The following is a 25,872-nucleotide window of genomic DNA, read 5'->3' as shown; positions in this document are numbered from 1 at the left end:
TTTAGATAATTATGCCAACACAGGCAAAATTACCAACACAAAGGAAACAAAACACGATGAGCAAAAGGATACAGCTAAACACCGCTAAATAATCAAACAAAAAAAATCAGCAAAAGAATTTGCTACTCACAAGCGACAACAGGCTCTATACTACCCACCCAAGTATGCTAATAAAGAACACCTAATAAGTTTGGGAGAAATCAAAATCAATAATCCCACAAAAATAAATCAATAAAATCATACAAGATATCAAGATAGAACAAAAGATAGAAAGCCTACACTAAATAAACTAGAGAAAAATAAAACGAGTGCACCTTATACTCGTAGTGATGGACGTTCTCTTGATCGTTTTGTTGAATTTCGGCAAATTGGTTGCCGAAATTTTCTGTCGCTTTCTTTACCATACTGTTGTGTCGTGTCCCTATAATTGGTCGCCGGAGAATATGCTGGTCGCCATAAAATGTGGAATCTTGATGTCGCCTCCTGAAGAAGGGTCGTAAAGACAAGAGAAGAGAGCTGAAATACTCTCTGAAAATCAGTGTCACTTACCAGAAACTGGAACGCCGGTGTAGGCTTGATGCGTTGACTGGTTTTGCGGGAAAGTTCATCGGAGAAAAGAGACGTGAAATTTGATACAGAGAGAGTTTGGCTGATGTAATGCTGGAAAAGGTTGTTTCGGTCAGATCGTCGACGGCAAATGGAATATGGGTGCGGTTAGGGTTCCGATTCCACTACACATATGCGGTGCTGGTGACGTTAAAGAATCGATATTAAGAAGACTTGAGAATAGTGATCGAACAAGGAGAATCAAACTTCCTTAATGTAAGTAAAAAGAATAAATTTTAAAAGTGATTTTCAATAATTATTGTATCCTTCGACCCGCCAACCCCTATCCCTTCCCACTCCCCTAGTTTCGCACCCCGCCTCGCCCACCTATATAGTTTTTACCTAGATTTCACCCTAAATGGAGCTCTCTTTTCTCCCTCAAAGGTAAAAGAAAAGAATTGTATGAATATATTTCCTTACCACTTAAGAAATTAGGTAGCAGTCCATCTTATGGTCCATTGAAAATGACTTAGCAACTCGCTGATGTCTTGATGCATAGTTTTTGAAAATTAAACCTTTATCATTCACTACTAAAAGAAAGGTAATAATAGACCACAAAAACCGACCATTTTCCCAATTTCTGACCACAAAATCGACCAAAATGTGTGGTCGGTAAAGTAGTGGTCTTTTTTTAAAAAAAAAAATATATATTCTTAAAATTTATTATTATTTTATTAAAATAGGAAAAAATAATTTTAGGAAAAAAAAATAACCACAAGTGGTCAGTTTTTTATTAAATTAATTAATTAATTTTAATATTAAACCGACCACTTGTGGTCATTTTTTTAATAAATTAATTAATTTATTTATTAAAAAACCAACCACAAGTAGTCAGTTTTTTATTAAATCAATTAATTAAATTTAATATAAAACCGACCACTTGTGGTCGGTTTTTTGCAAAAAAGAATTCAAAAACCGACCACTTGTGGTTGGTTGTTTTGGGATTTTTTAAAAAAAATAAAAATCAAAACCCAAATACAGCATGCAACAGTAACAATGCAATACAGCGGTAACCAAATCAAATACAGCAGCAACAACAACCAAAAATCAAATGTAAATACTTTCAAAAGTTTACAACACATACAAAATGTCCAACTAAAGTGAGTATGAAAAAGCTACAATAATAGTTTCAAACAACAAAATGTCTAAATTCAAAGTATAACACATACAAAATCAATGTGAAAGATTTTGTTTTTTTCATGTAGTATGGACAAGCCACCTTTTCAGCTGTCATCCATCCAGACAACATTCCATAAGCAGGAAAATCATTAACAGTCCACATTAGATATGCACACACATTGAAATTCTATTTAAGAGAGATGTCCCAAGTTTCAACCCCATCATGTCATAAAATTTGAAGTTCATCAATCAAAGGTTGCAAGTAGACATCTATTCCGCTTTTTGGATTACCCAGGCCAGGAATAACACAATTCAGAAATATATAGGGACTAGTCATCAACATTTCAGGAGGAAGATTATAAGGAGTGATAAATACAGGCCAACATAAATATAGCGCACCACCAACTGAAAAAGGAGAGAACCCATCTGCACATAATCTCAATCAAATATTTCGTGGCTCAGCTGCAAAATCTAGATAAGTTGCATCAAAATGCTTCCAAGCCTCTCCATCAGATGGATGCCTTCTATTTACACTGTGCCATCTCATATGAGGAGCTGAGTTGTTTGAAGCATATAACCTCTTCAACCTTGGTATAAGAGGTAAATAATGCATCGCCTTAATATCAATTTAATTTCCAGTAGAACCACACTTATATCGAGAGTGCTGACAAAACATACAGAACTCTAGGTTAGCATCTTCCTTAAAGTAGAACATACAACCATTTTCACAACAATCAATTCTAACCGAGGAGAGACCTAACTTTGACACCAATCTTTTTGCCTTATAGAAAGAATCAGGAACCTCCAAGCCGGGGTCAACTAACTCTTTAATAAAGTCTATCATTGAGTCTATTCCTCCTTCAGCAATATTCCAGTCAGATTTAATACTTAATAATCTAACAACAACAGACAAATGAGAGTACGAACACTCATCAAACAAAGGATGACTAACAGTATACAATTCTTTATAGAAATTACCCGCTTCGCTATTAGGAACATCTTCGACATTTTCCCTAAAGTCAACCCCGTGTTACATCCCAAAATCATCATGCACCATTTCTGTCATCCTAGTATCTTGATATTCATTATGCCCTGCAGACCTACTACTTTCTCCAACAACAAAGTTATTTTGCGCAACATGCCCATGAATACCATGCAATCTTAAAAAGTCCTCGTGAAACCCCTTTCTATAAAGATGTTCCTTTACATCTTCTTCTCTTAAAAGATTTATACCATCACATCTAACACAAAGACAATGAATAACCCGATAACGTGTCCAAATATCAAGTGTCTTAGCATGTTCAACAAATTTTTTGACACCTTCAACAAATTCCTCCCTAATACCCATTCTATTATCATTGTTTCATTGATATATCTAGCTATAATTAGGTTCCATCTACGCAATCAATCAGATTCAACTAATTAGATCAAGTCACAAAAATTTAAATATTTTTAAGCAACTAAGTCACCTAACAAACCACATTCAAAACAAAAAAAATCCCTTTAAAGTCCCTAGACTTAACCATTTTCAAGCAACTAAGTCACCTACTAAACCACATTCAAAACAAAATAATTCCCTTTAAAGTCCCTACACTTAACCATTTTCAACCAACTAAGTATCAAAACAAAACCACATTCAAAACACAAAATCCCCTTCAAAGTCCCTAGACTTAACCATTTTGAACCAACTAAGTCACCAAACAAACCACATTCAAAACAAAAAAATTTCCTTTAAAGTTCCTACACTTAACCATTTTCAACCAACTAAGTATCAAAACAAAACCACATTCAAAACACAAAATCCCCTTCAAAGTCCCTAGACTTTACCATTTTGAACCAACTAAGTCACCAAACAAACCACATTCAAAATAAAAAAATCCCCTTTAAAGTCCCTAGACTTAACCATTTTCAAGCAACTAAGTCACTTACCAAACCATATTCAAAACAAAAAAATCCCCTTCAAAGTCCCTAGACTTAACCATTTTCAAGCAACTAAGTAACCTACCAAACCACATTCAAAACAAAAAAAAATCCCCTTTAAAGTCCCTAGACTTAATCATTTTCAAGCAACTAAGTCACCTACCAAATCACATTCAAAACAAAAAAATCCCTTTAAAGTCCCTAGACTCAACCATTTTCAAGCAACTAAGTCACCTACCAAACCACATTCAAAACAAAAAATCCCCTTTAAAGTCCCTAGACTTACCATTTTCATGCAACTAAGTCACCTACCAAACCACATTCAAAACAAAAAAATTTCATTTAAAGTCCCTAAACTTGTAACACCCCGATTTTCTGAACTGAAATGCTACACGGTGCTTATGACCCGGAAGGACCACAAGCTAACCCATGACTGATATTTGTACCTGTACACTGTAATATATGACATAATAATACAAAAAAACATGAACAATAAGCCATAAGGTTCAACTGAATAAAATATCCGACAAATATAATATCCATATGGCTGGAAAATACCCAAAAACAACTGAAGCCTGAATCAAATCTGAACTAAATCTAAAAGCCTCTAAATACTGTATGAGTAAGGAGCTGAAGGAACATATCTCTAACTAACTCCGTCTAGCAAAACTGAACTGAAATAATAAATGAAATAAAATAATATCATCCTCGAATAGATGAGGACTCACTACAACTCTACGACTGAAATGCTACTGCTGATCTGGAACACGTGCCTCTGAACCTATGGTGTAACATAAGAGAAAACACCATAGCACAAATGCATCAATATGTCTGAATGTACTGAGTATACGAGTGAGGTAGGCTAAATACAAAGGGTTATATGCATGAACAATGCTGACTAATATGAATGTGAGAATACATACATGCATAAGCAACTATAACTAAACTCGTGGTGACACTGACTACTGAGTCTGAATATTGATGACATGACTTTACGGATACTGAGATATTGAATAGATAAATGACTATTTTTGACAGTTTGAATTATGAAGAACTGGTCTGATTGACTGTGTCTAATAGTCCTGAGACTGAATACTGATAACATAAGCTATGACAACTAACATAACTAATATAACTATGATGAAAGACAAGACCGATGTAACTGATACTGAGCAACTATATTTAACAATCTGAGTTTTAATGGAACTATCTGAGTTCTGTTCTATATGGAGTAACTAAATTTGACATCAGTCCTATCTAGCGGGTGATCTTTAAATCTGAAGATTCTGACACTGATTAACTATAGTTGAGATCAGTCCTGTCTAATGGGTGATCTTGAAGTCTATTTATAATGATAAGGATTGACTGTCTCTAACAGTACTGAATCTGTACCACTGAATTGAGCTGACTGTATCTGACAGTCCTGAAACTGTGGGATGTATTCATCTAACCTACATACCCAATGCTAAGCTGACTGGGGTCCAATCTCTACCCTGACTAGAAGGGTGTCAGTACTGCGCCACCAGTAAAGACAACTGCTGTGAAGTCAGTCCTAATCTAGCGGGTAACTCCTGGGATCCATCTTGTACATATAAATGTGCTAACGGGTGACCCCTGAGTATGCCAGTCCTATCTAACGGGTGACATCTCGTACCTATGTTGGCAACGTAGTTCTGGAACTTAGGGATTGCTTCTAGGGATCTTCGTCCTTTCTAGCGGTTGAGTCCCAATCCCTAGGCTCACTCAGTGCTGAATCCTACTCCCATCTGAAAGACACTGAACTGGATAACTGATCTAAACTGAATAACTGAACTGAACTGATTAGCTAAACTGATACTGATTAACTGAACTGATACTAGTGGTATTGTTTAGCGGAGCTAAACTAAGTTTACTGAGTTCCCTTAACTGAAGGAACATACTGAGTTCTGAGGACTGACTGAGAGTACTAAAATTACTGAGATCGCTATTAATACTGTTGTTACTGACATCACTGAGATTACTGAGTACTGAGGTTACTGAACTACTGAAACTGCTGAGATTTCTGAGTTTTCCTAAGGAACATGACTAACTGAATTCTATAGACCATGGCTTGACTGAGAGTATTGTGATAACATAACATGGAACTAGTCACACAACTATATTATTTCGGGAACAAGTACCCCCAGGACTTGATGGAAGAAAATTGACACACATAACTGACTTGATCATAAGAATAGAGTCCACAATTCACAATATCATAAGTAGGGGATTTCATACTATACTTGGTTTTCAACATCTTATACATGGAAGGGGATGTGCACAACATGTATATACTCACTTGCTTCAATATCATGCTCATTCCATATCATAACAATAACACACAACAATAACGTGGAGTTCATGTGGAATCATAAAGAATAGAACATGGGCTTGTCATTTAAGCACTATTAAGTCATAAAACATGGATTCTATCATTCTTGGCATTTTATCAAACACCTTACGTGCATAACTTTGGGCATAGGTGTACTTATCAATTTGACAATCTTACTCCATCCAAAATTCATGGGTTTCAACTAACCTACTCACATGCTTCATGAAAAACATATCAAGATAAAACCTTGAATCCAAAGAATAATCATCAACATGAATATAGTGTTAACACAACAATAAAATCACAATTTATAATTTAAAACATGATTCTTGAGCTCCATGGATGAAAGGGGCCCATGGCTGAACACTACACATACCTTAAAGCTTGATCTTGAAAGAAATCTAATGTTTTTTGAAGGTTCTTGAAGAAATCATTAGGCTTGTTCTTGATTTTTCTTGACTAGGGTTTAACCCCTTTGGGAGAGAATGTTCTTGTTCTTGAGGAGATGATCTTGAGAGAAAACCCTAATCTTGTGGTTGAGAGTGTGTGAGAGAGCTTTTTGAGATGTTTAACTAAAGAGAATAAAAGATAATACGCTCCTTGAGGGTTATAAGTTGTGGGAAGTGAAGAAAAATACCAAAATACCCTTAGAGAAACATCCCTCAATTGCTGGAAAAAGATAGTTGATGACATTCGTGACAAGCCGTCATAGTGGTGATAGGTCGTCACGAATTGTCGTCACAAAAAGGTGAAATCTTGGTTTTCTGGTTAAGGTTGACGACATTGGTGATAGGCTATCACCGGCGTGACGGCTTGTCACAAAATGTCATCACTGGGGGTGAAAATCTGCCCAAGGCTGATGACATTGGTGATAGGCCGTCACGGGCGTGACAGCTTATCACGATTGTCGTCACTCAGTTTCCCAGCCTGATATGCCAGAGTAAAATGGGCATAACTCCTTGCTCCGATATCGGATTTATACAAAATTGATATAGTTGGAAAGCTAATTCAATTATCTATCTTTTGGTAGGTCATGAGCTCAAATATTCTTAGTATAAAGAGAGATATGCTCATTCAAAGTTGACTATAGCAATATCCTTCCCAAGAATTCAATTGGTAAGGAATGTTTTGATTCGTCTGATAGCTGGGAGTTATTTGAAGACTTAATATACATCTAACTTGCTCATAAAAATATAAAGGAACCATGATGTAATATGCGTGAGCTTAAAACGTGGCGCTAATATTGGTTTGGATTTTTTTTGGGGTATTACAAAACTTAACCATTTTCAAGCAACTAAGTCACCTACCAAACCACATTCAAAATAAAAAAATCCTCTTTAAAGTCCCTAGACTTAACCATTTTCAAGAAACTAAGTCACCTACCAAACCACATTCAAAATTAAAAAAATTCCCTTTAAAGTCTCTACACTTAACCATTTTCAAGCAACTAAGTCACCTACCAAAACCACATTCAAGAAACAAGCAACAACAAGGCCTACAAGATGTCAATAACAATGCTAGTGAATCGAACAAGGCCACACACGGCTTCACTAGACTTCAATATAAACAATAACAAGAACATAACAACAATGCTAGTGAATCGAACAAGGCCACACACGCTTCACTAGACTTCCATATGAACAGTAACAAGAAGATAACAACAATAGTGAATCGAGAGAAATTAACTTACCTTTGCTTGGCCTAAATTAAAGTAAAAGATATAACCGGTCACCGAATCAAGAACCTAAAAAAATCAAGATAAAATATTCCAACTTTGAGTGATTTAGCAAAACTCATATAAAAAAAAACAAGCTAAAGTGCTAAACCATAAAAGTAAATCCATTCACTTTAAAGACAATAAGCTAATCCCTCGTCAAAAAGAACAAGCTAAACCATAAAATCCATTCAAGAATAAAAAACAACAAGCAAAACTAGTTCAAACAATTATGTGTATAGCTCAAAAATTCCACAAATAACTAAACAAAATTCAAGCTTCAAATGAGATTTTGGGTGCGTTTAGGGTATTTTTGTGTGTTTGTGCGTGATTTTTTTTTTGTGTGTGTGTGTTTAGGGCAGTTGACTAATTAGTATTTTAGGTTGGGTCGGGTTATGTGGGCATGGGTCAAGTAGGAGTTATATAATTAAAATATTTTTTTATTATTTTGTCTAAAATCTGGATATTTTATTAAAACTCGACCACATGTGGTTGGTTTTTTAAAAAATTTCAGAAAACCGACCACATGTGGTCGGTTTTTGATAAAATAATAATAAAAAATTATTTTAATTAGTACAATTAATAAATCAATCAATTAACAAATTAAAATTAATTTTAAACAAATTAATTTATTAATAAAATCTATAATATTTATAACAATAACATGAGTAGTATATTTCCTGAATAGTATAATAATATCAATGAATTTTGTAATTTACGATAAATTTTTGGTTAATTAGCTTTTAATTACGATATTATATATATATATATATATATATATATATATATATATATATATATATATATATATATATATATAATATCATAATTAAATGCATATAATAAAAAATTTATCTTAAATTGCAAAATTCATTGATATATATATATACCTCGTAATACAATATGTTAATCAAATAAATTATTGATTATTTGTCTTACGTTATTACAACTTCAACAATATACGCGTATCTACATATTCACACTAAATTATATATCTATTTCCTCAATAGTATGATATCAATGTATTATTCAAAATATTTTGACATATAGATTCAGTTATCGCGCTTTTGATTACTGCATACATCACTACACGAGATATACATATATATACATATATTCAATTGTCTATCAACTTTCAAATAAGTATATAAACATCACACACATATACATATATATAAAAATCAAATAAGTATATAAACATCACACACAATTGTCGATTACTACATACGTCACTACACGAGATATACATATATATATATATATATACCTATACATACACACACATATACACACTATCGGCCATATCAAGTTCTAAATATGTACTATATATATCACATATGTACACAAGAATATTATCCAGTAATATGATGCGGTGTGTTTCATATACATACTCAGATGAGTGATCGATTAATTATATTTGATTAGCTTAATATACTAGGTTTTGACTAAATCGTTCATCAATCGATCACTACATGATATGTGTGTGTATATATATATATATATATATAAAGATATTTATATATATGAACTCTTGAATGCATATATATATATATATATATATATCACATCCACAAGTATATTACCTTATAATAGAACATGTTCATTATATTCTGATGAATTATCGGTTATATATTACATTATTATGACTGAAATAGTAGCATAATATCATTATATTAACGGTATGATATATATATATATATACACACACACACACACATATTCATTATACAAATTATGCATGTTTAACGTCATTTAACGTATATACGAAGGAAAATATTTATTTTACATATTGAAACATAAGTAAAAGATAAAGATTATGTTTAACGCAATTTGTTTATTTTATTTGATATATTTTTAAGTGTAATTTTTTAAAAAATTTAAAGAATGATTGATTTTAATTATTATTATACTGGTTATCGACTACGTGTGATCAATGTAATTTCAAAAAATTATTATACTGATTAAGAATAATTGTTTTTTATGAAACTAATATATATATTTGATTACATGTATATAGTTATTGATTACATATAAAGATTATGTTTAAAAGTATTTACTTTTTTAAAAAAAAATTAAAAACCGACCACAAGTGGTCGGTTTTTGAAAAGTATTTTCTTTTTCTTTTTTTTTTAATTACAAAGTGGTCGGTTTTTCTAAAAATAAATTAAAAAAATAATTTTAAAAATCCGACCACTTGTGGTCGATTTTTAAAAATATTTTTAATTATTATTTTTTTAAAAAACGATGGTCGGTTTTATAATTTTTTAAATTTTTATTTGTAAAATAAATTATAATTAATATAAAAAATATTGAAATAATTATTTTGATTTTTTAAAATATAAAAGCGACCACATGTGGTCACTTTTTAAAAAAAATTAAAAAAAAATAAAAATCCGACCACGTGTGGTCGATTTTTTCCGACCATATTCTGAGGTCGATTTTTTGTGGTCGGTTTTTCATTTTTTTCTAGTAGTGATTGTCTTATTTAAGGAAATGTTACTTTTTTAGATCATCACGTAGATATTGTCCTTATATTTAAATAATACTGCAAATCATGAGCGGAACCACCTATATCAAGGGTGGTCACGTGCACATCCTTCATCAAAAAATTATGTTGTGTATATAGGCTGAATGTTAGTTATTATGAGTGTGTATTTAATATTGAATACCCTTAACGCAACTGAGAAGAAAATCTTCTGCTTTCGCCATGATGCAAATTAGGGGTTGTTCAAAGAAAAATCTATTAATTGTATCAAACTAATGATCAATCGGGTAAGATTGAGAGATAAGACCAATTAATAGTTTGGTTTGATTTGATTTCGATGGAAAGAAAAAATTTGATCATAATTAATTTGGTTTGATTTTAACTGAACACTTCCAATCGATTTTTCGGTTATTGACTAGCCTACTCCAACCATCTCTAAAATAAACTCCTTTTTTTAATCCATTGAAAAGAGTATCGTGTTGAACAATTTCTCATGAAATATTTGTACAGTGATGGACAAATGACACTATAAACTCTTAAAAATCAGAACAAACATATTAAACAAAACCAACATTGAGATGAAAAGCACCAGCTTTGTATTGTAGGCACTAAGATTATCCAATAACATACAAACACATACATGTACATTGTAAAATAGAGCTTTATATTCTGTTGCAGTGTACTGCAAGAAGAGACAAAAATGGACAAATTTGAGTTATATGTTTACTTTAAAGACTAGCTAGGTGAGCTAATCATATAGGGAAACAATTGAATAAACAAGGAGAAATAAAACTACCATTTGAACCAGGAACCATGGTAACTCGTATTGTGAAAGCTGAAGTAGAAAAAGTGAGGTAGGGACCATAGGGTTAACTTATTAGTAATAGTAGGGAGAGTTGAGCTTCAGTTTGGGGCTTTGGGCAATTGGGCTAAAGTGTTGGTTGGGCTAGACATAGATTAAAATTTGGTTTTAGATTAAATTTACTATAATATTTATAAATAATATATATATATTATATATATATATATATATATATATATATAATTTATCGGTTCGATTTGGTTATTTTCACTATTTTTTTAAGTAAAACCATAACCAAACCAAATAGCATCGGTTTTTTAAAATTTAAAACCAAACCTAACTAAATCAAATCAAACATCGGATTTTTTAATCGGTTTGGTTCAATTTACGGTTCGGTTTGGTTTTTAACCAAACCCATGAACACCCCTAGTTACGAGTTATGGGTTCCGTTAAAAAGTTAATCATTCCATTAGTTTTTTCTTGTATGGGAAAAAGTATATAGTTTAATGATAATATCTTTCAAGAAAAAAATTATAAGTGACTTTAGTGAGATATTATAAAAATTTAATGTCGATTTAAGGGTTTGACTCCATTTATTGGAACTTCAAATTGGCAAAACTACTTGCAAAACTTCCAAAAAAAAAAGGTAGGATACACGCTCAAACATAATTTTAAAGTTTCAAAAAATCACAACTTCAAATACTTAAATTTTCAAATTTCAACTTCAAAATTTATGACCAACTGATTCTGCTTCAAAATATATTATTTCGGACTTAAACTTAAAATTTTGAATGGTCTCTTATAAATTTATAATTATGGTTAGAGTTGTCAATATGAGTCGGCCCAGCCCATTCGAGCTAGTCCACACGGGTTTTGAAGTTTGACGGGTCAGGCCAGGCTAACTCATTAACATGACAGAAAATAGCAAGCTCAATCCATCAAACTGTGGCCTGCGGGTCCCTATGGGTCAGCCCATTTTTTAAAATATATTATTTTTATAATCTTAATTTAAATTTTAAATTGTTAATTACATAAATATGTACAATATAATATTACATGAAGTTACTACTTGTTAGTCAAGTCCCAAATTTACAAAAAAATTCAAATAATTTGTGAAATTAAATAACTTTTGAAACCAAAATTAGGCTAAATAGAGATGTTGAAAAACAAACACAACTGTTAATGAGTAATAACAGAACTAGCTAAATAATAATATTAACTTATTTTTGTTTTAATTGATCACAACAAACACAAAGAAATATCAATATTTTGTCCATTAAAAGTGAAAATGAACTTCTCAAAAAAAAAAAATCTCACAGCACTTATAAGTCATAGCGTGTTTAACATCGCCACATTATCTTCTTCAAACATATTTGATTCCTTAAAAATTTTAGTATTTTAATTATTTATATATTTCATAAACATATTTAATATTTAAATATCTATGATGATTCAAGTAGACTTTGAGTTTGGATTCTTTTATTAATTCTTAATACTCTATTCTATTTTCTAATCATTTTTTGTTTGGCCCACGGGCTAGCTCAGCCCATACTGCTCAAGCCACACGGGCCAACAGGCTTATACAGGTTGGACTAAAAATTCTTTTTCTTAAACGAGCTGTAAAAATCAGTTCTTAAATGGGCTGTAAAAATCATAGCCCAATCCTATCAAATTACAGGCTGAGCCGAGCCGGCCCAACGAGCTCGACCCATATTGACGACTCTAATTATAGTCCATAAATATCTATTAACTCAAAATAGAGCGCAAATTAAATTATGTCCATTTCTTTTTTTTTATTTCCCAAGGTATCCCCACAGCCGGCAGCCGTGAGACTAATCCTCCGTTTCTACTGTTAGCGCACTAAGCGGTAGGACACTAGCCACAGAGTTTTTTCCATTCACCAGAGGTGGGGATCAAACCCTCAACCTCTTGCTTAAGGGGTGAGGTGCTGAACCACCACACCAACCCTTGTGGTTAATTATATCCATTTCATTATCTCTTGTTAACGTTACTTATTTAATGGGGTGCATTGTTTTTGTTAATTGTTGACGACACTATATCTTAGTATGATGTCATGACTCGTCTCTCATTTTATCTTATTTTCTTGAAAAGCACCATAATTGTTGTATCTTACTATGACAAAAAAAATATATTTGAAAACTTACTGAAACAAAAAAAAAAACTGAAAAAACTGAACCAATCAAAAATTGAAAACTAAAAAATCAACTTTTATTCATTTGATTTATAAATTTTAAAAACCAATATAGTTGGTAAATGAGAACACCAAACCCAATCAAATAAACCTATGCTCACTCAAAGTGCAAATATAACCGGGTTGTGCACGGATTACTTATCCTTAATCAGAGGTCTCAGATTCGAACCATGGATATAAAGAAAATTTTATTGGAAACGGCACTTCTCGAATGAATCCTGCAATTCGCGATCCGAATTAATAAAAAATACAGATATCGGACACCGGGTGAAAAGCCAAAAAAAAAAAAAAAGTGCAAATATAGCTTTTGAACATTACCTTTTCGGACAAAATTACACTTGAATCTGATATTTGTTCATACACTATGCTCAAGCTTACAAACATACTATTAGATTGTGGTTTACAATTTGTAATAACTTATAAAATTTTAAACTATAGTCTAATAATTGTCCTAAAAAACCCGCAAAAATTTCACTATATCAATTCAAAAGAAATATCAAAAATTCAACAAAAATTCAAAAGCAATACTCAAAGCTAGGGGAAAAATGTGCTAGCCTTTCCCCTCACATCATATTATACTAGATATCGAAGGCTCGTTATATGTTATTTTTTATCTTAATTTCTGTGACATAAATAAAATTAGATAATTAATTATATTTTTATTATGTTTTTAGATTTTCTAAGTTATTAGCTATTATAATTTATAATACTTTTTCAACATTGTAATTAACTATTTTATGTTATTTGCTAATTGTAATAAATAATAGTCTTCTTGTTCAAACTTTTGTGGTATTGATAGTCAGTTTAGATTTTAAAAGTAGTTTAAGTTTTTAATTATTGTGATTTATGATTTTTTTTCTATTTTAATTTAAGCGATACTGATATAATTTTGAGAGTCAACCAAATATCACGATTGAAGTAACGAAACCGACACGTCTTGAATGAGTCATAATAACTAATTAGAAATAATATAGCAAAATTTCTATAAAAAATACGTGTGAAAATTTTTAAAGTGAGCCTCATATAAGATGTCAAAGTAATTTTGAAAAAAATCAGAAATAGCAATTATAGAACCTTAATTGTAACTTTTATAGCAACAATTTCATAATTACGAAAAATAGCAAATTGTATTTTGTATTTAAGTAAACTTACAAATACATATACAACAAGATTTATTGCCCTTTTTTTACTTAAATTAGTTGAGTTAAAAAATGAATAATTATGCCATCTAATTGAATTCCCATAAATTACTCTTATTTAAATTAGTAGATTCCTTTTCCAAATCAAACTCAAATATAAAGATTATTATTTTCATGATATTCAAAATTTTAAAATATCATTCTCGGATATCTCTAACTATTTTTTCTTGTTAGTTTCTTTCATTTTTTTTATCTTTTTTTATTTATTTTAATTTATTTTTATTTTCCATTTTTTTCACTTTATTTTCTCTCTTCTACTTCTCTTCTTTTTTTTCCTTTTTCGTTTATTTATTTTTTTTTCTTTTTTCGTTTTCTTTTTTTTCCTTTTCTCATTTTCCTCTTCTTCTTTTTTTTTTAAAAAAAATTTTCGCTTTTATTTTTCACTTCTATTTCTAGTTTCTATTTCTCTTTCTTTTTCACTTCTTTTTATTCAATTTTTTTTTTACTCTTCTATCTCTATCTTTTATTTTTAAAAGAGAGATATCTATATCATATATACATATTCAAAACATATACAAAATAAATAGACATACAAATCTTCATATATATGTATTTACGGTAAAAAATATACATATATATATATATATCTGCATATGTATTTACAGAAATACATATCTGAATCACATGTATATATAAACTATAGGACAAAAAATCTTAATACCAAAAATGACAATTATATACATATACATATAGGTAATAAAAAAATACATGATACATATCTTAAACAGTAAAAGAAAATAAATAATTACATATGTTACCTTCTAAAATGACATAGTATGTACAGTTCAAAGACAAATTCAATACCGTAAAAAATACATATAGCTCGGCATATATATTTACAGAATACATACCTGATTCATATGTATATTCTTATTTTATACGAGTCACCTTTGTATTTCGCAAAGACATATGAAGATATATAGTATAGTTATGTTTGTTACTGTTTAATATGAATATGATATGTATTTCGTAAATACATATATATGTTTCGTACTGTAAATACATATTCAGATTTGTATGGCTATGTATTTTGTATGTTTTTTAAATATGTGATATACATATTTGTCTTTTCAAAATAGAAGTTAGAGATAGAAGAGTAAAAAAACGGAAAAAAAAAACAAAAAGAAAAAAAGAGAAGTGAAAAAGAAAAAAAAAGGAAGAAAGAGAAATAGAAGTGTAAAAAGAAAAGAAAAAAGAAACAAAATAAAATAGAAAAAAGAAGAAGAAAAAGAAAATAGAAAAAGAAAAAAAAGATATGAGAAAGAAGCAAAAAGAAAACGGAAAAGGAAAAAAAAAAAGAGAAATAGAAGAGAGAAAATAAAGTGGAAAGAAACAATGAAAAATAAAAAGAAATCAAAATAAAATAATAAAATGATAAAAAAATAAGATGAAAAAAAGCTAACAAGAAAAAAAAAGGTAGAGATATAAGAGAGTGAAAGACTTTTATTTTGAAATCTTAAAGATCATGGAGATAATTATCTTCAAATATGAAAAAGGGGGGAAAAAGAAAACAAAATTTTTTTTAAAAAAAAAAGGAAAAAGAAAAAGAGAAATAGAAGAGAGAAAAAAAAGTGAAAAAAAAAATTAAAATAAAATATAACAAAAAATAAAAGATAATTAAAATAAGATGAAAAAAAAAAAGGGTAAAAGATATGACTATATTTGGAGAAGGTAAAATAGTGGAGTGAAAATAGAAAAAAGTAAAGTAGTGAGAGTAAAACATGCACTTGCCTAGTTAATGAGTAAAATAATGTTACTCTTGCTATAAACTGTAATTTTACAAAACTATTGCTATTTATTGTAATTATAGTCTTAAGTATGCTACTTTCTGTAATTTTTCCTATTTTAAAACATCAGGAGTTAATTACCATTTTATATTTATTTTACCTTTTTTACTAAATATTATTAATTTTTTAATACTTAGATGACCTATAATAATTACTTAGGGGTGATATAATAAAATTACGGTTGAATCAGCTGAAGCGAACATGTCATAAATATTTATTTTACATTTTACAAAAATATTATTTTTTACCAATTTTTTTACATAAATTTCATATAATAATTAATTAGGGATGATATAGTAAAATTACGGAGCAAGTAGGTAACTGAAAGCAGGCATGTCGACCGTCAACTGCCTGTTTCCAGCAATTGTCACTCGCTCTTCTATATAGTACTAGATATGAGAGCCCGTGCCGACACGGGCCGGATATATATTACTTTTTTTATCTAAATTTATGTGGTATAGATAAAATTTGAAAAGTCAATAATTTTTTTTTTTTGTATATCTTAAAGTATTTACATTATTAGTTATTGATTTATAGTACTTTTACAAATTTTTATTAAATACTATATGCTATTCTTTTTGTCCCAATTTATGTGACATTGATGGAATATTTGAGAAAATTAAATTTGTTATATAGTATTAGATATTTTAAGTTGTTCATTATATTATGATTTATACGACTTTCTACATAATTTTCAAGTAATATCCCTCTATCTCAATTTATATGAAAGAAATTATTAATTATTGTAATTTATAATATTTTCTACATAATTTTTAAATATATAACAAGTTTAATAAAATAAATAATTTAGAATTTAGCGAATCAATTATATTTTTAATATATCTTCAGATTTCTTATCCAAAACAAAAAATGAAAATTAAAAAATGTTACTTATAAGTTACAATTTTTGTTATATTAATATGGTGAAAAATACATATTAAAATGTCAGGTACAGTTTCAATAGAATGTCACTCCATTAAAAATTTGTACTTTTCAATCTCTCAACACATGATAAATTAATTATTTTAATTAATTGTTAGTTGGTCAGTGAAAAAAAGACACGTTATTAATAAATTGAGAAAAGGATAAAACAACCCCAATAGATAAACATGAAGGGCATTTGAGGCCCAATAAGTAGAGGAGAAGATATTTTAGGTCCAATAGATAGATGACTGATATTTTTGCGCTAATTCACATAGTTAAAGGGGATTTTAAGCCCTTTTCCGTAAATAAAATATGAAATATAAAAGTTTTTAATATTTTATGATTCATTGTCACTATGTGTATAGTTTTGGCTTTGGAAGGGGGGGGGGGTGTTTTGGGGGGGGGTATTTAATTAAGGAATAATATGATAATTACGTTCTGTTTAAGGTAATATGATTTAACATGCTCAAATATCACAATCCGAAAAGATTAGAAATAATAATTTTATTCACGCATCGCGTAGGTATGTATACTAGTGGATATTTAAAGAAAAAATCTATAATCTATATCTATATCTATAATTTATATCTATAATCTATAATCTATAATCTATAATATATATATATATATATATATATATATTGTAGACACGTAATTTTGTCCTTTCCCGAAAATATCTTAATCATTTTTTTAAAATTTTTAGTAATATTTTATTCACCTTACCATACTTTTGTTTAATTGATAATTTCTTCCTCCCCCCCCCCCCCCTAAGAAAAAAAAGAGAATTGAAAATAATTAAATACATAGCATCTTTGCCACCTCACTATGCCACCTCAACACTTCACTTTTATTTTTCATTGAATACATGCAAAAGGCACACGCCCTACTAATTTTTCCACACGCCACCTTCATCTTTCCACATGCCACACTAACTTTTCCACATGCCACACACTTATTCCCACAAGCCACCAATTATATGCTTCCACATAGGATAACAAATAAAGAAAAAGAAAAAAAAAAACCAAATAAAAAATATAAAAGGAAAATTCTAAAAGGAGAAAAGGGAGGCTCATTCTTTCATCATGATCTTCTCCACAATAACAACAATCACAAAATAATCTTCCCCATAAAAAAAATCCTCCATTTTTCTTCCATCTTGGAGAGCAAGATAACACTCCACACACACACAACAACAATTCTCCACCCATCGATCTTTCTCACAAGAACAAAATCGAGGGAGAGAAAGAGAGAATCACGAAAAAAAAAAGATTTGGTGAACAATATCGGTGAACAGTAACCAGTGAACAGTACCGGTGAACAGTAACGCCGTGAACAGTAACGGCGTGAAAAGTGACGGTGAACGGGTCATTATTTGTCGAGTTGGATTGTTGGTGTTAAGGTTTGGCTCGAGGTTTCCGGGTGCGGACTCTCTTTATTCGAATAACACTGAGTTTGAAAGCTTCAAATTGAGGTCCAATTCTACTCTCTTTCTTTTTTTATTTCATTGTTTATTATATTTGGTGTTGGATTGAATATTGTGTTATTGGGTCCTTGTTGGTGATAAATGCATGTTTATTTTGACTCATGGTTGATTTGCTTGATTATGGTTTGGTGAAATGGTATCTCATTTGAGAATTGAAATTGGTTGTTTGGGGTGGAGTTGAGAAATTGATAAAAAGGGTGAATTTATTTTAATTTTTGTTTATTGTTGTTTTTTTTAATTCAGAATGTTTGTGAACTCGATAGGAGCATATTTTAGTCCGAGAGCTTAATAAGCAAAGCTAGGTTTGGGATATCGTTGAATGTTGAAAATTTGAACGTGTAGTGAATATTTTCTAGTTTATCGTACTTGATTCAATTATACTCATTTGGCCGGGGAATGCCCCGAGGTACTTGTATTATTTTATTCGGGGAATATCCTGAAGTATTTTGTACTCGGAGGACGTTCGTGATGAAGGCCCGAGGCATCGGGTGAGGCATTGGAGCTTAGTCTAGGATTAGTTTAGAATAGGACTTACATTTCCGTACTTTTGTATTTTGGGAATGTATAACTCGGACTGTACACTCTATTTTTATTCGTTTTGTTTTGTTTGTTTGATTGTTTTACGTGTTTTTTTGTGGTTTGTACATCGTAGTGTCAAATTAGCCGATTCATTCTATCAAGCGATTGTGGTTGAACCACGGGATAGAGGGGTGCCTAACACCTTCCCCTCGGTCAACAGAATTCCTTAATCAGGATCTCTGTTCGCAAACCAGTTTTAAAGAGTCAAATCGTTTTGAAAAGGATCTTTCAAAGGTGACTTGGCACACCGGATTATGTCAAGTGGCGACTCTGAATAAAAAAAAATGTAAATAATCCTTTTTCAAAACAATCATTTTCTTTTGTCACTTTAATTAATAAAACCCTTTCGAAATCTAGAATCAATCCTTTTGGGGTTAAAAAAGGGGTGTGATAGCTCTAGCGAGTCTGCTGGAGATTTTTCAGAATTCGAGCTAATTTTTGGAGTTGCATCGGCTTGGTTTGACATTATGGGTGTATAGACATTGTTTGTGTTGTTTTGTGTTATTATTTGTTGTTTATTTTATCATTGTTGAGTGCCTACGTGCTACGTGTTTACAGTTTTTTTTCTTGTGTGTTACCGCTTTATATCTGGCATCATGTGCATAACCCGAGTTAATTCTTTCTGCAACAAGTCCCGGAGTGCATGTCGTGTACACGAACTCTAGTTGAGTCACCCTTATTTTAGGAAGGGGAGCCGTCGGACATATGGAGTGGGTGGAAAGCTGTCGCAGCCACTATCGACCATATGCTCCCCCGAACAGCCTTGTTAGTGAACCCCAGCGTAGGTCAGCCTTTAGGACATGCTTATTTGCATCATATTGAGACCTAGCGGGGGCCCACTTGGTCCTTGGTAGGAGACTTACCTCTAAAGCATCCCTACGTGCTAAATGTTGCATTTTTTAGGGTAACGTGGTTATTTGACAGATTGATTCAGGAAAAGCATGTGTTAGAAGTAAGGTGCGTTTGAAAAAAAAAAAAAGTGAGTCAAAAAGGTTTCGTAGCTTTTAGTGTTCCTTATGACTTTTGTTTTTCACAATTCAAAAATTTTTAAAAATTATTTTTTTTTACCTTTTGCACTCATTTTGTCAAAAATAAAAACATCAAAAAGATTTTTCTTTGTTTCTTTAGTAAGCTTCCGTAATTTGAAAATTTCAAAAAAAAAAAAGATTTCTTTTAATAGGAGTTTTATAAAAGAAAATTCAAAAATGGTAGAAGTTTTATACATTTCATATAGCGAAAATGTCTCAAAAAAGATTTTTCTTTCCTAGTTGTGGGTGTCATGTGTCAAATTAAAAACCCCAAAAAGATTTTATTTACGTTCTTCACTCGTTTGTCTTTAGTCGGGTCTCAAGTCAAGGTTTTGTTTGTTCTTTAATCCTGAATTGTCCAATCTGAACGAACTACGCACCCCTGATTCTCCTCTCGCAGGAGTGAGATACGTAGGCAACCTATTGTTGGTTCGGGGACCTTATTTGAAAAATTCAAAAAAAAAAATTCTTCACTCTTTATTAGAGTAGGTTTCATATATTTCTTTAAAAGAAAATTGCAAAAAGATTTTTCATTAATAGTTTCAATTTTCATTTTCATATGAAATTCGAAATTGAAAACCCACAAAGATTTTCTTTGGTAATCATAAGTTTTATTTTGTATAGGAATATGAAAAAAAAATCCAAAAAAGATTTTCTTCACTCTTCCTTTAGAGTAAGTGTGTCATATACATCTTCGAAAAGAAAACCACAAAAAGATTTTCCTTTAATAGTTTCAAGTTTCATTTTCATATGAAATTTAGAATCGAAAATTCAAAAAGAGATTTTTCTTTGGTTGTCATAGGTTTCATTTTGTATAGAAAATTTAAATCTGAAAAATGCAAAAAAGATTTTCGTCAATTCTGTTGATAATTTGCTATTTTCTTTTCTTCTTAAAGTTCCAAGAAAAAGAAAAACAAAAAGAGTTTAATTGGCCATTTTGGCAAGACTTCACGAACTACGCACACCTGATTCTTCTCTTGTGGGGGTGAGATACGTAGGCGCCCTTCTTGGGTTCGGTGACCTTTTCAAAAAGAAAAAAAAAGATTTTGAGAAAGTGTTGAACTCTAACGCATTTGCTATCTCTTGTTGAGTTAGTTTGAGGTGGTTGGTTTGTGGCATTTTGGCTGGTCTTCCATATTGCACCAAGTCAAAGAGAAGGTTATGGCCAACAAGGATACCGAGTTTGTTGTCACTAATTAGATAGGGAGTTCAGGAAATGAGAATTTAGGAGCTGATGAAGAGATTCAAAAATTAAGGCAGCAAATGATAGAAATGCATCGAGCTTGGACTAATGAGTTGCCTCCTCCTCCAGTTCCCACTGATAATCTGGAATATCTTTCTAGCTTGCCTCCTGTGTCACATGCACAATTTTCTATTTTTGTTGATATAACACAACATGCATCAAGATCGACTCCGGGGCAACAATATCCAACCACTTACAATGTTCATTTCCTCACTCCCCAATCCAAGACTACCACATATTCGGTCCACCTCCTGTTCATGCTTTTGCAGCGCCACCCCCACCTGAAGCTCCTACTTTTGATGTTCATCCACAAGTTTTGCCTCCCTACTCTACAAGGGAGACTGCATTGAATATTATTGGTGATCAACATTACACTTCCGAGCCTACATTTAAGATGACTGGTCTTTATGGTGACACTCACTCGCCTGAATTTTCTCTTAACACTGAGTAGCCTGTTATGACAGAAGAACAAGAGGAATTGACCAGAAAATTGAGAAGTTTGGAACTGGCTATGAAGAACTTGCAAGGACTTGGGGGTTACAAAAGTGTCTCATATAAGGACTTATGCATGTTTCCAAGTGACAACCTTCCTCCTGGCTTTAAAATGCCAAAGTTTGAGAAGTATGACGAACATGGGAACCCAGTGACATATTTGAGGCGCTATTGTAACCAATTAAGAGGTGCTGGAGGGAAGGAAGAACTACTCATGGCTTATTTTGGGGAGAGTCTTTCAGGCCTAGCTTCAGAATGGTTTGTTGACCAAGACATTGACAAGTGGATTAGTTGCGATGACCTAGATAATGGATTTGTGAAATAATTTCAGTACAATATGGAGTTGATTCCTGACGAAAAATCCCTAACTAGTATAAAAAAGAAGAATACTAAGAGTTTCAGGGAGTATGCGATCAGATGGCGTGAACAAACTGCTAGAGTAAAACTGCCAATGAAAGAAAGCAAAATAGTGGAGGTGTTTATTCAAGCGCAGGATGAAACATATTATCAACACTTGTTACCTGCATTAAGCAAGCCATTCATTGAGGTCCTTAAAATGGGGGAGATGATAGAAGAGGGAATTAAGACTGGTCGTATTATGAGTTTTGCAACATTAAAAGCGACTACTCAAGCAATTCAAAAGGGGTCTGGAAGTGTTGGGGAGAAAAAGAATGAGGAAGATGCATCTGCTATTATAGTTGGACAGCAGGAAAGGTCAAGAAGACCCCGTCATCGTCACTCTCAGGCTCAAACCCAAGTTCATGCCCAAGCCTCACATAATCGCTCCCAAAATCCATTATACTCTGTTCTTTCACATTCATATCCAGTGTATAATGCACAACCACATGTTCAACCCCCATCCTACCCACAATGACATACCCCAATTCCCTAGAGTCACCCTCTAAATTCACAAACATACCAAAGCCCTTCTAGGCCAGATTTGCTATCCAAGCCAAACAATGAAATAAGGCAGAAGTCGAGAGATAGCTTCACACCAATTGAAGAGTCATATGCCAGTTTATTTCAGAGATTGGTACAGGAGGGCATAATCACTCCTCTCCTTGGGCACACTCTTAATCGACGTTCAAGAAATTTTGATCCTAACGCATGATGTGCTTATCATTCTGATGCTCAGGGTCACACTATTGAAGATTGTCGAGATTTGAGAAGAGAAATTGAAAGGATGATTCAAGATGGATCAATTATGGTGCAGAACATTAACAGTGGGGGAAGCTCTAGTCATGCGGATATGAAAACCAGTGGCTAAGTTGTCAGGCTGAGCAATTGAGAAGTCACCCCTCTCATCATTAGGAAGAGGTTTGGTAGTTTGTTTTATTTTATTTTCTGTTATCCGAATTATTTCAGGGTTGTAGTTCGGGATCTATCTTGTTTTGTCTATTTTTTTGTTATGTTCAAACCCTTCTATCTTTTATTTTAATTAAATAGAGTGTGCCTTTTTCCTTTGTATTTTAAATATGTGTTTCTTTGTTTTCTTTCCACAGTACATTTAATGTTGACTCTAGTGATATGACATGCTAACAAAATTTTTAGCCAGATCTTAAAATCCAGTTTAAGCATGAACATTAAATCAGAGAGTTAAAGTTAGCAAAAGAGAGCATTTGAGAAAATAGGTAGAGTGCTGAGGCATTTGGTGATCAAGTTCAAGCCTTCTTTGAAAATTAAGACATTTATTTTAAGAATCACAAGGATAAATTGGTCATCAATCGAAAGGCATATCCCAATTAGGTCAAACAAGAAATGTGTGATCCTATATCAAAAGAAACGGGAAGAAAATTATCTCCACCAAAATCATGAGTCATTCAATGTGAGGGATGTACAACAACGGTGGAGTCGTATGTTTGACAAGTGTAGAAGAAAGAAGTGGGACACATGGTCGGGGCAAGTTAGTGTTGTTAAAGTGTCACAAATGATCTTTATCTTTTATTTCATATTTCATGATATGTACTTACATTTTCAAGGATTGATATGATGAAGGCATTTCATTCTGCTATCCAAAAATTGTGTCATCCTTTGTTTACCCCATTTGAGCCTATTTCTATTTTCTTTCATACCCCTCTTTTGAAATCAAGATAGAGTCAACCAATCTCAAAAGAAAAGTGTCGAGTGAAATACTAGAGTCAGAAAAGTTTTCAAAAAGAAGAAGAGAGAAAAAATATGTCCAAAAAGAAAAAAAAAGAGAAGTGTCAAGACAAATAGAGTCAGAAAATTCCCAAAGAGAAAGAGTCAATAAAAGAAACCTAGAAGAAAAAGAAATTAGAATCAAACAAAACAAGATGTCAAAACTACGCGTGACCTGATTCTCATCTCTCGGGGGTGAGATACATAGGCTACCCTACTCGGGGCTCGGTTCAACTAAATAAAAAGTTTAGAATTGTCCAGTCAAAAGAAACTGGGGCATGAGTTAATCCTCATTGTTTGAGTCGATTCCAAAAGTTGTAAGTCCTATCCCACTTCAGGTGTCATTTGGGCCTTATGCTATCTTTTCTTTCTAACCCTATCCAAAAGCCAAATTACAACCAAAGAAAAACCTTCAGATCAATCTTTGAGAATGTTAAAGCTAAGCATAAAATAGATGTGATGATGCATTTTGGGAACTACTTGTCTTCCTTAGCATAAGGAATTAGGAGAGAAATGAAAATGAGAGTCTTATCGGCGAAAACCTTCACGGGCACCATAAGGCGACGATAAGTTGAGAGAGATAAAAAATGAGAGAGTCTTAGCGGTGAAAATTTTCACGATCACCCTAAGACGACTGTGAGTTGAGAGAAAACGAAGATGAGAGAGTCTTATTGGTGAAAACCCCTCACGGGCACCATAAGGCGATGTTGAGCTGAGAGGAAAATAAGAGAGGCTTGTTGGCAAAAATCCTTCAAGGTGTCACTAGTCGAATGAGGTCTTGAATGCATTTGACCTAAAGAAGCAACTCAGTTTAAAGACGGTTAACTCAACAACAATTGGTAAAAAGTTTTGGATGGAAAGATTAGGCAGTTAAATTCGATATGTATGACATAATCATTAGAGTTGACTATCATTTTTAGATGAATTTTTTATTTCTTTGTTTCAAATGGGGACATTCATTGTCTTTTCTTTCTTCTCTTTATTTTTATTTTCTTTTCTTGAGTTAGTTATCCAAATGAAAAATCATTGTCATTTTTTTTTTCTCTTGTCTTTGAGTCAAGTCCATGTCAAAATAAGTGAGAAAAATTTCAAAACTGGCTACCAGCTTCTTCAATTGCACAAAGCAAGACAAAAGCCAGCATATAAAAAAGACATGATCGTGAGTCGAAATCAGGCATGCAGAAAGTTTTGTCAACAAACACATCTGGAACTCATGAAATACCAAGATTCAAAGGGGTTTGTCTGAGAAACATGGCAAAGCATAAATACTGTATTTGTTTAAGAGTCACCCTTAATAATCTGAGTTTGAGTCAATGAAGCAACAAGTCAATGGCATATGCTAAGGGTTGGAATCAAGATCAAATGTGACCAGTGCAAGAGCGATCATCGTGAAAGCTAAACCGCAAACCAGCCACCACGTTTTATACTCACAAGATTTCTTTGATGAAACAGGAAACATATTACCTTCAAAGCAGGGACTTCAGAGCATAAATATCAAGGGATGCAATGCCTCACTTTTACAAATGCAGGAAGCAATGTTGTTGTACTGGTTTGATAATGAAATCATGGTAAAAAATCATCATCTTATATCCCTCGGAGACACACTTTCTTGTCCAGGGATTTTAGTTTTTATTTGCTAGGTGATATACTTCTTAAATTGAACCTTCACTCCTAGGAGACGTATCTTCTAGTCGAGTCATTTCCCTTGACTCTTAATAAAAAAAATGTAAATAATCCTTTTTCGAAACAATCGTTTTCTTTTGTCACTTTAATTAATAAAACCCTTTCGA

At 31.9% G+C, this 25,872-nt stretch overlaps 1 non-coding gene across 1 annotated transcript in view; it reads right to left on the bottom strand.

Moving 5' to 3' along the window:
* Window positions 1–315: 315 nt before the first annotated feature.
* The window catches only part of LOC107869517, a 40,497-nt gene continuing 14,940 nt past the window's right edge, over window positions 316–25,872 (bottom strand). Inside the window, exon 8 of the transcript XR_007054832.1 lies at window positions 316–660. This is a non-coding gene — a transcript (alcohol dehydrogenase-like 1). The remainder of the gene's footprint in view (window positions 661–25,872) is intronic.

Source organism: Capsicum annuum, chromosome 4, assembly GCF_002878395.1.
Source record: "Capsicum annuum cultivar UCD-10X-F1 chromosome 4, UCD10Xv1.1, whole genome shotgun sequence".
Taxonomy (NCBI): Eukaryota; Viridiplantae; Streptophyta; class Magnoliopsida; order Solanales; family Solanaceae; genus Capsicum; species Capsicum annuum.
This window is presented reverse-complemented; position numbering and strand designations above follow the sequence as displayed.